Source organism: Pistacia vera, unplaced genomic scaffold (genome assembly GCF_008641045.1).
Source record: "Pistacia vera cultivar Batoury unplaced genomic scaffold, PisVer_v2 Contig485, whole genome shotgun sequence".
Classification (NCBI taxonomy): domain Eukaryota; kingdom Viridiplantae; phylum Streptophyta; class Magnoliopsida; order Sapindales; family Anacardiaceae; genus Pistacia; species Pistacia vera.
This window is the reverse complement of record NW_022196318.1, coordinates 339,394-353,607: the sequence shown is the minus strand read 5'-3', so window position 1 is coordinate 353,607 and position 14,214 is coordinate 339,394. Positions and strand designations below refer to the sequence as shown.

Genomic DNA, 14,214 nt, shown 5'->3' with positions numbered 1-14,214 from the left:
CTCCTAGCTCGTGGAAGCTTTCTGAGCTGAGGATAGCTCAAAGTTCAGATTGTTATTGGCACCCCATTGCTGCGCCAAAGTCTCCATGACCTTTGCCTTAGCCTCCGCCTTGGCCTGAATAGCCTCGCTTGCTTTGAGCTTGTCAAGGAATTCATTTTCCTTGACCTGGAAGGTCACAACTTCCCCCCTCAGCTGCTCAAGCTTAGCAAGCATGGCTTCTTTCTCCTTTTCTATAAGCTCGGCCCTAGCCATAACATCTTCTTTCACCATCTCTGTAGCATGCTATTACTAGTGGTCCGCTTCTAAAGTGTCATTTCATTCCTCGTACAGAAGCCTGCTCGATATGGCAACCTAAAAAGAAGAGACAAGGAATCAGCAAGAAGCAAGAATAACCTGCAAAAGAAAAACAAAGGGTGCGAACTACCAGGACGTTTGCCACGTAGCTGTAGGTTAAAGCCAACATCTGGGAGGGAGACGAGTCCTTGGCGGCTGTGAATGTTCGTAGGGTGACATAATCATTGGCCATGGCGGCCCCAACACCAATATGGTTGGGAAGTTGATCGATCAACCCATCGACTGCTGCTTGGACCGCTTCATCGATTTCCTTATTCTTTGGCTAGGACGGGCCAAGTTTGCTTGCCCCAAAAGCACCTGCCTCGCCAGTAGGAGGGGATTTCTTCTTGGCCAAGCCTTTGTCCGCTTCCTTTTGAAGGCCATTAGGTTGGGTGGCGACCTCTTTGCCCGAGCCAATTTGCTGCTCTGGTGCTTTATTTTTTCCTGAACCTCCAGTTGGTTCGGATGCCTTCTTCATTGGCCCCTTTCGAGGCTTTGCAATGCTTTTCCCACCAAATGCCTTAGTGGCAATCGTGGGCTTCTTTGCACTTGGGCCTCCCCCAAGCTCACCACCAGCGCGCTTTTGTTAGTGTATATTAGTGTATGCCCTAGGAACCATTCGTGTTGTCAATTTCAGAGCATTTTGTCTTGTGTCTATATATTATAAATAATAAAAGAAAGAGTTCTTCAATTCATATATATATAAATTGCTTCCTTTATTCAGACATGCATTTAAAATAAAGTACGTATATGAATTGTCCAGATGATTCATTTAATCGGTAAATGAATTATCAAAAAGGTTCCCTACAGAAGCAATATAATTTGGGCAACCATATTGCATAGTAGGCATATTGGGTGCTTCTGAAAGATATCATGAGTTGATATAAGTACGGATGACGATGATAGTCTTGTCATTGGGGCATTGGTATGGATTAGCGGTTGGTGAACTATTTTTTTCGAACGTGGCCGAATAACGACAAATCACTTGGAAAAGTATGTAGTCAATGATTTATCATTTGGTTATATCAGTGCACGATGTAGACTTTGACCTGAGACATTGTAGTCGGATTCGATACGGATGCGTATGGTGTATAAGTACGAGACTAGTCATGTTTCATATGATAAAGCTTATTTGGTCATGCGTTGTTCATATGCGGAAACGAACGATGGTCAAGAAGGGATCAATTGACTCGAAAATATAGGATTAGGAGTACCACTGACTCCATCCGGATTCGAGTTCCTGATCAAACGTCGATAAATGTCAAAAATCAGAATCTCTAGCCAGAGTCTATTATTAGTCATACAAAAGCAAGTTTGTGCTGACGAGTTCTGGACATATTGATCGAAGATTCGGTAGAAGATCGAGTTTAGGATTTTGATGTTCCATGAATCTATGCTCGATCAGGACATATCAATGGAGAGCCTTTACCTATATGGTACATATGATCTGAAATGGGTTCGATGAAGTATTTCTTCATCGTGGTTTAGGGACTATGGCACATTGCTAGATGTTTACCATAGTCGTTGGGCCTCCGGACAGGTTTCTGATTCATCCAGAACTGGCTCACGACTAATCCACGGTGGACCTATATGGTCACACCAATAGCCTTGAGAAGTTAGAGAAGGATAAGAAAGAGAAATGATTATCCAAAGAGGGCTAGCACCTTCCGAGGGGAATGAAAGGATTTCTATGGTAATAGTTACATAGAAAATTGTTTGTAACATTTTAAGGGTTAAAATGGTCAAGCAATAATTAATTATATTTAATTATTATATCTTAAAGCATTCAGGTTAATGAGATGAACGAAAACAACATTTTAATAGTTAAAGGGCAAAAGGGTAAATTTTTGGGTTGTTAATGTAAACTAGTTTAGTTTACATAGGCTCTTGAATAATATTGATTATTCAAGGGGTAAAATAATAAATTTGTGGGCTCCTTTTGAAATAAGATTTCATTGGGGCATAGAAATGAAAAACAACTAATTACAAAATTGCCCATGTATATATAAATGCAAATGGTTGCATTTTAGGTCATTCATTCACTTTGTTCACTCAAAAGAAACACAATATCTCTCTCTAGGGTACGGCCACTCTCTTACTCTCTCAAGGTGGTGTTAAAGTGTGGAGGTCTCATCTCTTTGAGTCTTGGCTTCATCAACCCTAAGCAAAGGAGAAGGTATAAGGTTCTTAAACTTTGTTTGAAAATTTTGAATCCTATTAATCCAATCTTTCATGCTTTTCAATCTTCATTTCTGCCACTCTTCATGCATGTTGTTCTTTCAGCTTTGAGCCAGCAGTTTTCGTGACAAAGTAGCCAGAGCCTTTGTAGCAACCTTGGAGGCAGCCTTTTTCTTCTTTTTCAGTTTTTTGGCCCACATTTCTGCAAGAAAAAAAGGCAAGAGAATTAGCAATCTATTTTGCGCAGGAAAGCAAACGCGAGTAAGCAACAACTTACCTTTCTCCAAAAGTGCTAAGAAATTGGCCTTGTCTCGACAAAAGCCGTACGCTTTCAAGTGAGGAAGGGTAAAAAGCTCGTTGACATTATGCTAATTATCTGAAAGATTGCTAAAACATTGCAGCCTCTGTAAGCTCACGGATGGAAGATAACTCTACTCGACATTAACTGTAAAAGCAAAACAAAACGATTAGCTAGAATGTACAGCTCAAGAATAATCCTCGCACTTACACGGGAAGCCCAAGCCTTACTCGCTTTCACAGCAAAGACACTGGTCTCCCAGGGTTCGTAGAAAAGAACTGTGAATCCCAATGTGGAACTTTTTTCGGAATATCGATTAGTCCGTTAAAACATATTAGAAAGGTAGTACATCTGTTTTTGCCCTTTTTTGAGCCTGTACAAGTGGACAAGCTCTTTGACAAATGGCTCACCCAATTTAGCGATCATGTATGCAATGTACATCGCGATAATGATGACGTAAGAGTTGGCCGTCAGTTGAAAAGGAACAATGTTGAATCGCCTCAGTACGTTATTGATGAAGTAATGCGGGGGAATGGATACCCTGCACCTAAGGAGAGTCTCAAGGGTAGCTACCCATCTAGGTAGGGGGTTCTTCCGAGAATATTCCCCCGGAACCATCAAGTTAAGCTGCGGCACATAAATTGCTCTTATGTGTTCGAGATCCCTAAAGGTAATAGAGGATTGTGGTTCTCTTTGTAGCCTATGGACTGGAGACAACGAAGATTGGGCTAGCTGAATCAAAGCACGATCAGACAAACCCGCAGTGTCGAGGTCCAAGCTTCGAGCGACGAATTCTTCAAAGACCTCGGGGGACACATCCCCAAGGGCTATCAAGCCTATCGGCGAATCAAACATTCGATCTATTGTACGACTGCTAGACGACGACATGGTTGTAACTCAACTCTGGGTACTTGAAAAAAGAAGTGAACATGTGTTAGAGCTCGAACAAATCGGCAACCAATCCACACTCGTTTCTATTTCAAGCACCCAAGATAGTTCGGGTAATGCGGCAAAAATACGTGACCAACCCAAGACCGCCACAGACGCACCCAAAAAACCCTACTAAAACCTTAAAACATCTAATGTGGCCACTACAGTAGCCACCTTTGGACGCAAGAATAAGAAAAACAAAAGAGAATAAGGTAGAGAAGTCCTACCGGAATGGGAAAAGTATTGAGAACTCGTGAGAAAGACCACCGCGATAACGCAAGAGCAATAGCGGAGAGTAGCAAGAGAGTCAGAATAATTTTCAGAGTGACTATTTTCAGGTTTTTCGCCACCTTTTATAATGGTTTGCATGGGAGACGAAAGGGCAGGGCTTAATCGTGGTCGTTGACTTAAAGTCGATCCTCACCCTCATTTATCGAGCAATCTCAGCCTTTGGACGTGGCCACGTGTCGACCATCCATGGGGAGCGACGAACCGTCAGATTGTAGTAATGATAACCGTCGCTGCACGTCACCTTGACTTCGCGCGTGAACAGTTGTTGTCGCCTATGCGCGACGAAACGTAACTGACAAAGGCTGCCACATTTAATGTGAAACAACCACGCAAAAATTACCTTTATAACCTGACTTTTCATATTCTAAATTTTGACAGGTACCATGTAGGGGTGGAAAAAAAAACCGAAAACCGAACCAAACCGAAAAACCAGACTGAAAATTAGGTTTTTTTGGGGTTTCGGTTCAGAATAATGGGTAAACCGAATATTCTGTTCAGTTTCATTTTTTAGAAAAAAAGAAAAAAAAAAAAAACAGGTTAATCGGAGCCGTATTGCTAAACCTGTTTTTAAAAAAATATATTTTTTTTCTTTTATTAAATACCTCTCTCTTTCTCGGTTTCTCCATCATTTTATTTTGTTAAATACCATTCTCTCTCTTTCTCGATTTCTCCACCTTTTCTTTTATTAAATGCCTCTCTCTCTCTCTCTTTCTCGATTTCTTCATCTTTCTCTAATATTAAATACCTCTCTCTGTCTTTCTCGATTTTTCAACTTTCTCTTTTATTAAATTCCTCTCTCTCTCTCTCTCTCCCTCTCTCTCTCTCTCTGCAAATACAGATTGCAAGTCAAATGGCATCCACTTCTCTATCTTTTTCTTCTCTGCAACTTCAATTCCATACTCCACATAAAACATCATCATCAAAACCATAAGCCATCTGTACAAGCACCACCAACCACGGTTTCACCATCTCAACCTGCCACTCAACCTCCAATCCAAAAAATCCCAGGAAACTGTGGTCTCCCTTTTATTGGTCCGATCAAAGACCGTCTTGAGTGGGTGAGTGGCATTCTGAGCTATAGTAAATTGGGCCAACGTGAAAGGTTTTATTGAATTGGGCCGACTGGTCCAAGCCATTTTAAAAAACCAGTTAACCAAACCAAATTTTTGGTTCGGTTACAAACCGGTTTAAGTGAAAAACTGGTCCGGTTTTGGTTCAATTTTTCACCTGAACTGGAATCCGGTTCGGTTCAAATATAGGATAAACCAGTTCGGTTAACTAGTTTTTTCCACCCCTAGTACCATGGGGAGTAAAGATCCAAGTGTGAGGTACGTCGGCCAAGCGTAAGGTTGACCATAGGAGCCCGTTTGGACATGCACTCAGAGATTCACTTTTGAAGCCGAGCTTCGCATCAAATCGAGCAATAGTCTCGAAGCCCAAAGCGAGCATCGAACACTAAGGGGCAGATGTTATTTGTGGCTTTTCCGCCAAGCTCGAGCCAACATAAGGATATAGCTTGACCCAAAACGAGCTCGGCAACAATGATTGATCGACCCAGCATAAGCTCGTCGAGTCATAGCTCGACCCAACATAAGCTAGTCACGGACAGTTCAAGGAATCATTCAATCAACCTTTTAGATTATTACAGATCCCAGATATTACGGGAATGAGTCAATCAATAGCGATCACTGCGTAAGCACAGTACCAAATCGTGAGGGTATCGAAATTACGATTTAGATCGATTGTAATCCCCTAAATTTCGCTTTTTCTCTGTACAAATCTTGTATAAAAACCCACTCGAATGATGAGGAAGGGGGATTTTTTGAGATAAGAATGGCATTGTAAGCTCTCACCGAAAATACAAAAAACTCAATGACGTAGGCTGTTAACCTCGCCGAACCACTTTAAAAATCCCTTTGTTTTTAATTCATTTCATTCATATTCATTGCTGATTTTCACTAATCACGTACAGATTGGTTCCGATCCCGGCAAAGTCTGTTGGTGCATAATTCTGTATCAACAGGTAATAAAATTATTTTTATTTTAAGAATTTAGAAAAATAACGAAACAAAAGTGTAAAAACAAAAGAAAATATGGTGTATAATGAATTTTATCGAAACGGTTTTGATAAATTAGATAATTAAAATTATTCATTAGGAATAAAAGATATTATCTGTAATAAATTATTAATTTAAATATTAATAAAAATATACTGTTTTATTTTATAAAATCTTACTAGAGCTGGAGTTCAGAGGACCCCCCTGGCTGCCCATACCAGTCGGGGATTCCTTATTGTTTGCGAGGATGGGGATGGGCTTGGGGACGGTTTTAATCCTTAGCCCCTAGGCATAGGGTACCTAATTACATAATTATCCTATATATATATACCCTTTTTTTCCCTAAACCTAATCTAGCCCCTGCTCTAAACTAAACTACACTAAGGACTTAGCCACTCACATGACACGATTTAGCAGTTACCACACCGATTCCATCCCCATCACAGTATTTTGTTCCTGTTATCGTCGATTTAAGCTTGCAGTTTCCATCCCATTGTCGCCCATTTCATCCCGCCTCCCTGGTTGTCAGCTTCTTTCGGTTTTTCGTCACAACCATTCCTGTTATTTCCGATTTGAGCTTGTAGATTCCATCTTGTTGTTGCCGATTTCATCTCGCCTCTCCGGTTGTCAGCTTCTCTCGGTTTTCCATAAAAACTATGTACTATATTGTAAATGATTTTCAATGGATGTTTTATGGTTGACAATTGATCGATACAAATAAAAAAAGGGATTAGAAGAAGAATAAGACTTGACCCAATGACCCCTGCCTTTTAGTTGATGAATATACCAGTTTAGTTGATGAATTTGTCCAAGAAAGATCTTCTTCTGTTTTGATTCTTTACCTCACAATTTTCTTTCATTTTGTTCTTTTATCTGATCCCTTGTCCTAACTACCAACTACACATATTATTTTATTTTTGCTTGTCCATTAATTAATCAGTAATTGCAAGCCTTTTCATGATCCACTTTATAAAGAGCTAATTGCATTAGGGGAGATGAGGCCTTAAGCAAAGTTAAACAATTTTTAAGTTTGGGAAACATGATATGATAGTCAATAGTCAGTTACACTTAACCAGCTTATTGTACAACATTTACATCAACTAACATCAACATGACGGCGGTGAATTTATCTCCCTAACCCATGTTTTTCTTTGATGATCTCGTACTGTTTTAAGAAAATATTCCTGCAATAAAAAAAAAAAAAAAAAAAAAACAAACAATATATTGATAATGGTGATAATAAGTGGAGTCGCAACAGGACAATTATGCAAAATCTCATGTTCTTAGCAGTGGCATCCATAACAAGCATAAGATGTACTGACAGATAAGTTGAAGAAGCAATGTTCCGTCCTTTTTCCTTAAAGTACTTACAAGGTGATCTAATTAATTACTAATAGTGGTTGGTGAAAGTTCAAAACTTAGATATTATATAACATATATTCACAATGCGTATTATTTCAAGTGTGCTTGGTAAAGACATTACAATTTAGCACTTAATTTTATACTTCACTTAAAAGATCAAATAATGCTCAATGTTGATATTCTCTTTCTTTTTGTTCATAATGGAAGTGGGTTTAATTTGTAAGGCTGAATTTGTTTATTGATATTCATACTTTTTTATCATTCTTTTAGGTTTCAACATGTCAACTCAAAACTCTTTATTTGGAAAAAGCTTAGACGAGGAGATCAATCAACATTTTGAGTCATCAAACAAATTGTCGATTGCGAGTTTTCATACTTCTACAACTTCGGATTGAAAGTAACCAACTGCAATCTCTAGTTGTAGATGTCTGAACTGAGCTAGCAAGAGAAGCAAAGAGAGGCAAAGGGAAGAGAGTGTTGAGGCTGCCACAGTATGCTAGAAGAAGAAAAGAGTCGAAATATATTATGTATTGTATATTGATCTATCATTGAGTTTGTACATGGTCCTATTTATACAAAGAATCAAGTATAAAAAAGGAAATGTAATGAATACATAATTACAATTAGCTAGACTGTAATTGCTTGAATCAAGCCTTAATCACAGTGATTGCACAATCATAGTGATTTATGTAGTTATGCCATGATCTCAGCACTCTAGAATTACAGCACAATCAATGTAATTCCATCACTCCCCCTCAAGCTTGTGGTTTGTATATTTCATAAACTCCAAGCTTGTGAAGAAGAAAAGAGTGTTGTCTACTGCATACAGTTTTGTAAAAATATATGTCGGTTGCTCCGCAGTGCGAATGTGAAGAGTCTTGATTACCCCATTTTGAATTTTCTCTCTGATGAAGTGACAATCTATCTCTATGTGATTTGTTCTTTCATGAAACATTGGATTTGTTGCACTGTCGTTTGCAGCTTTTTTGTCACAATATAAATGAATAGGCCCTTTTACTTGTACCTCAAGATATCCTAGCAACCCAAGAATCCAAGTAATCTCACAGGTGGTTTTGGTCATTGCTTTATAATCAGCCTTTGATAATAAAAAAGATATAGTCAACTGTCTCTTTGTTTTCAGGGAAATTAGAGCTCCTCCAAGTTTGATGTAGAAACCAATAAGAGATTTTCTTCTCATTGAACAAGTGGGCCAATCATCCTGAGGTAGAAGTAGTCCTAAACCAAAAAATCATTTGAAGTATTTAAGTACATTCATTGCTGCATTCATGTGAGATTGCTTCGGCTTATGCATGAATTGGCTGAGAATATGAACTACATAACTTATGTCTAGTTGTGTCATTGTAAGGTAAATCAGTTACCCTACGAGTCTTTGATAATGCGAAGGATCCTCTAGTCGTGGATCTAAATCTGAAGATGGTGCCCCATTATCATACTCTTGAGTGGTGAGCTTCGTAATCTGTTCAACTAGAATGACAGTTGGTTTGCAAGCTACTAATCTAGAATCTGATACAAGTTCTAGAACATACTTGCATTGACTCAAAGAAATGCATGTCGAAGACCTTGCTATTTCAATACCCAAAAAATATTTGGGTTAGCCTAGATCCTTTATTCGAAAATGCTTGTTGAGATGCTCTTTTAGACTTTTGGTGGCTACTTCATATTTCCTGTGATTAAGATGTCATCGACATAAATGATGAGTGCAATGAAGGATTTACCTTTATGCCAAGTGAAGAGCGCATAATCGTGTTTGGATTGAATGAAGCCTATAGTTATAAGAGCTTCTGTGAACTTTTCATTCTACTGTCGATATGCTTGTTTTAGACCATAGAGAGACTTGCGCAAATGACATACTGTATTCTCCCCCTATCTGTGAAGTCTTGGAGGAAGGTCCATGCATATTTCTTCATAAAGATCCCTATGAAGAAAGGCATTATGGACATTTATTTGATGGACAGACCAGTCTCGAACAGAGGCAATAAATAAGAAAGTCCTTACAGTGACATGCTTGGCAACAGGAGAGAATGTCTCTTGGTAATCGAATCCTTCCCTTTGAGTTAAGCCTTTTGCAACTAATTGGACTTTATATCGTTCGATGGAACCATCAACATCCGTGACTTCAATATCATGGTTTACTTAAAAAAAAAAAAAAAAAAAAAAAAAAAAGATTCTTTTCTCATTTCACTTCAATTCTTTTCCCTCTTTTAAATAATTGAATATTTGGTTATAGATTAAAAATAGGCTTTTTTGCTATTTTTTTCACTTCTAGGATTAATATTTCTAATTTTATCTTTCTTGTTGTGACTTCAATATCAACAAATTAATGTTGATAACATCGCGAGTAGAACAATCAAGGATAGATTTCCTAACTTCACAAGTAACTAATTAAACATCCGTTGAAAATAGAACAATTTGATGAAGTTTAAGAATTACATGTTCTTTAAAAGACTTTAAAATCAACTAATTAATATAATAATATCGAGAGTATAATACTCACACGTAGATTTCGTGACTTCAAAAGCAACTAATTAATGTCAATAGAGAGTAGAACAACCCAAAGAAGTCTAATAATTAAGTGTTTTTGAAAAGACTTTAAAATCAACTAATTAATATAATAATATCGAGAGTATAATACTCACACGTAGATTTCGTGACTTCAAAAGCAACTAATTAATGTCAATAGAGAGTAGAACAACCCAAAGAAGTCTAATAATTAAGTGTTTTTGAAAAGACTTTAAAATCAACTATGTAACGTCGTTCACCAAAGTATAACGTAATGACAAATCTTGAACACGTACATAAATTTGTCATCGTATATTTTGTTTAAGTTTTAGGTTAAAAATTTATCCAGTAAATATATATATTAATTTAGGATAAGGCATGTCAATCTCAAGCTTTTGAAGGATTTTCACTAATCAACTGTTGAATATAGCACCAAGAGACAAAAGAGAATCAAAGTAGAAACTTTTTTTTTTTAATGTTTTACTTGTTAGATTGATTATATTTTTGGTCATTTTATTATTTGATTTAATATTTATTTCTATTTTGGTGATAGTTTAATTAAGGCTTCAACTACTCCCCCTCATGCCTGCATTTATTTGTTAATTACTATGTTGTCACTTTGATTATTGATTCTATAGCGTTTATGTTATTAAATTCAGGGGGACTAGAAAAGAAAATGACCAAAAAGACCTCTCCAATTGCTATAAAACGACTATATTTGAAGGGTAAAGTAGGTTTTTGCCAAAAAAAATTTTATTTTTTATTTTTTATTTTTTTTGTCGCCAACCCGTAGTCCAAACCCGGCGGGTTGGACCAGTTTTTTTTTTTTAAATAACTGATACCTGGGTCGGGTTGGTCCCGGGTTGAGACAGGCTAGGTTAGGATTGACCTGCCTAACCCAACCCATTTTTTTGACCTTTAGGAATGCCAATGCAATGCACCTATATAATAATTATTATTAATACAGATCTAATAATTTTTATTAATTATTAATACAGATTCAATGTGTGAAGATGGAACAATAAATACAAACCCAACATGTCAAAATGAAGCAATTTGATTGGACTCATTAAACCGCAAATCCTACTTGTCAATCCAAGGTGTCAAGATGAATATAAATAGATGGTGTTTTATTTTCTTTGACAATCAATATAAATATATTAATCAATCTCTAATGTCAATATCCTGAAGTTTTTAATGAACAGATCAAGGGTCGATAACTATTGACTGGTGTATCAAAAATACAAAAATTTAAGCCACTGACTTCTTGTTAGCCTTTGATTTGAATGTGGAAATTTTTTGGATATCCCCATTTGAGAATTTTCTATGTTAGTCAATTTGTTGAAGTTTTTAGTGAGATTAAAGGCTAATAATTAATCACTAACTTAACAAAATCCTAAAATCAAAGTGACTAGTTGCTTGCCTTTGATTAGAGCGTTACAAACTTTAGAAAGTTTGAACCTATAAATTTTCATATATTAGTCATATTTTTAAAGTTTTTAATGTATGAACCAAGACCGGATGATCAGTCTCTATCGTAATAAATATCCATTATTTATTAGAAATTAATGATATCTTGCCATTCCGTATCATTAATTTCAAATTGATTTTTTTTTTTTTTTTTTTTTCTGATTGAACCTTTGAATGCATAGATCTGTCCCTATATATTGGTAATAGTTGGAGAAATCTACCTGACCAATATTAAATTTTGGGCCATCGTGTGGCCAACTTCCAATATATATATCCCATCGCTAACTTAAAGCAACCCAGTAGAACAAAAACTTAGTATAAGCAACTTCTCTCCGAATTTGTATTATTTTGTTAACAATGGCTAGTTCTTCCTCCTTAACTCCCATTAGCAAAAGATATGGTCTTTTAAGTGAAAAAGAAAATTGTATTTAAGTGTGTTTAATTACTTCAATTATTTTGCAGGTTAGAAGGTGAAGTGGCGATAATAACAGGAGGAGCAAGCGGCATTGGTGAGACCATGGCTAGACTATTTGTTCGACATGGAGCAAAAGTGATTATAGCTGATGTTCAAGATGATCTCGGTCAAGCCATTTGCAAGGACTTCAATCGGAACGAAACAATCTCTTACGTGCATTGCAATGTTACTAGTGAGGATGATGTTAAAAATGTTGTCAATTTTGCCATGTCCAAGTATGGAAAGCCACACATCATGTTCAACAATGCAGGCATCACAAGAAATGTGGAACCAACAATTTTAGGCACGGATAATGAAAACTTCAAAAAGGTTTTCGACGTTAATGTTTACAGAGGTTCCTTGGGTGCCAAGCAAGCTGCTAGGGTTGTGATTCCGGCAAAAAAAGGTGTCATTCTTTTCACCGCCAATCTTGCTTCCGTGACAAGTGGCGAGACAACGCATGCCTACATAATGTGGAAGCACGCGGTGGTAGGGCTGATGAAGAACTTGTGTGTGGAGTTAGGGTAACACAGCTTAGGGTTAACAGCGTATCCTTGTGTGCCATCGCGACACCATTGTTAACGAAAGCAATGAGGAAAGACAAAGAATTTGTAGAACAAGTTATTTGTTCAACAACAATCTTAAAAGGGGTGGTGCCAGGAGTTGATGATGTAGTGGAAGCTACATTGTTTTTGATTTGCAGTGAAGCTAAGTATGTGAATGGACTAAATCTTATAATAGATGGAGGTTACAACACCACCAATCAGTCATTTACTATGTTGCTTAAAAGTTATTGCCTTAAAGCCCGATAATATTACATAAAGTTTTCAATTACATTAGTACTTGTTTATAATATCATCTGTAATTAATTTGAATGAATAAAAATCGTTGGTGATGTACTAAGCCTTTAGTATTTAGTATGCTCGCGAAATAAAGCTTGTTTCTAACCATTTCCGAACACTCAAAATAAAACTTGAAATTGCAACGTAACAATAAAGTGTTAACCAGAGAGGTTGAAATTCTATAGTTGCTAAGTGTTTGGACTTCAGTAACATTAGCCAAAAGTGGCGTTGTTTTATGTTTAAGATTCTTTAAGAGAACTGTTCTTCGTTAACCACTAAAAACACTGTATATAAAGAGAAAGTCTTTTTTTTACTGTAACGATAATTCAATAAAAAGTGTACTTTCTTCTCTTCAAGTTTCATCCTCTATTTTTCTTCCAAATTAGGTCCATTCTTGTCACAAATTCTCATGGTATCAGAGCTCATTTGACTCACGTCAATGGCTAAAAAATCTTCATCTTCATTGTTGCTTAACAGCACTAAAGAAATGCTGAAAGATCCAGCTAATCGCACCACCTCTGCTTTAGCTTCAAGCTTGCAGGTTATTAACCCTAAATTAACGAGGAACAATTTCCAATTCTAGAGTTCCCAAGTCTTATCAATTGTCGGCTCTCACGAGTTGGAGGATCATCTCTTAGCTAGAGTTTCTTGTCCCCCACCTATTTTGATTAATGAAGCAGATTTTGAAGTTGAATTAAGCAAAATTAGAGGTGAACTTAAAGATAAAATCTCACCTGTAAGTGAACGATTAAATCCAGCCTACATCCTATGGAAACGCATTGACAAATTTCTAGTGAGTTGGTTGCTTACATCCATTTCTGAGAGCATGTTCTCTGTTGTGTCAAAATGTTGCTCCTCCACTGAAATTTGGTTAGCTTTAAAGAAAGAATTCATAACTGACTCCAAGGCAAAAGCACTTCATCTTAAAAACCTTCTTCAAGTCACTCAAAAAGGTAATTTGAGCGTTTGGCTACCAGTGGTCTGATTGTATCTGATGAGGATTTGCTCCAATACGTGTTAGATGGACTAGGACCGGAATATGCTCCTACTGTCATGACACTTACCTCTAGATTGGAGTCCAAAGTTGACACTGCTACACTTCAGGAGGCACAATTCCTTCTGTAAAAGTATGAGCTGCGACTTGAAAAATTCAATTTAGCCGACCTTTACAATAGCTCAACCAATGTAGCCTTCACCAATCACTATGGTAATCCTAATAGTTCTGGTATAAACGATCAATCCCATCACAATAGTAATAGTGTCAAAATGGTAGATTTTTTTTTCAACACAATACCTTTACTAACTCCACTTGGTAATCCTCATCATAGTTCACAAACCTACATCACACCACCAGTTCACACAACTCCAACCTACATTTCTTCATTAGCTCACATAACTCCTCTAACTCAACCTTTTGTCCCCTACAATGCTGGTAGTTACAATAATAGAATGTCTGGTCTTATCATTTATGGTAGAGGT

At 37.1% G+C, this 14,214-nt stretch overlaps 1 pseudogene; it reads left to right on the top strand.

Annotated features, from left to right (window-relative positions):
- Positions 1-5,332: 5,332 nt before the first annotated feature.
- On the top strand, positions 5,333-12,705 carry LOC116146905 (annotated as a pseudogene).
- The last annotated feature ends 1,509 nt before the right edge of the window (positions 12,706-14,214 follow it).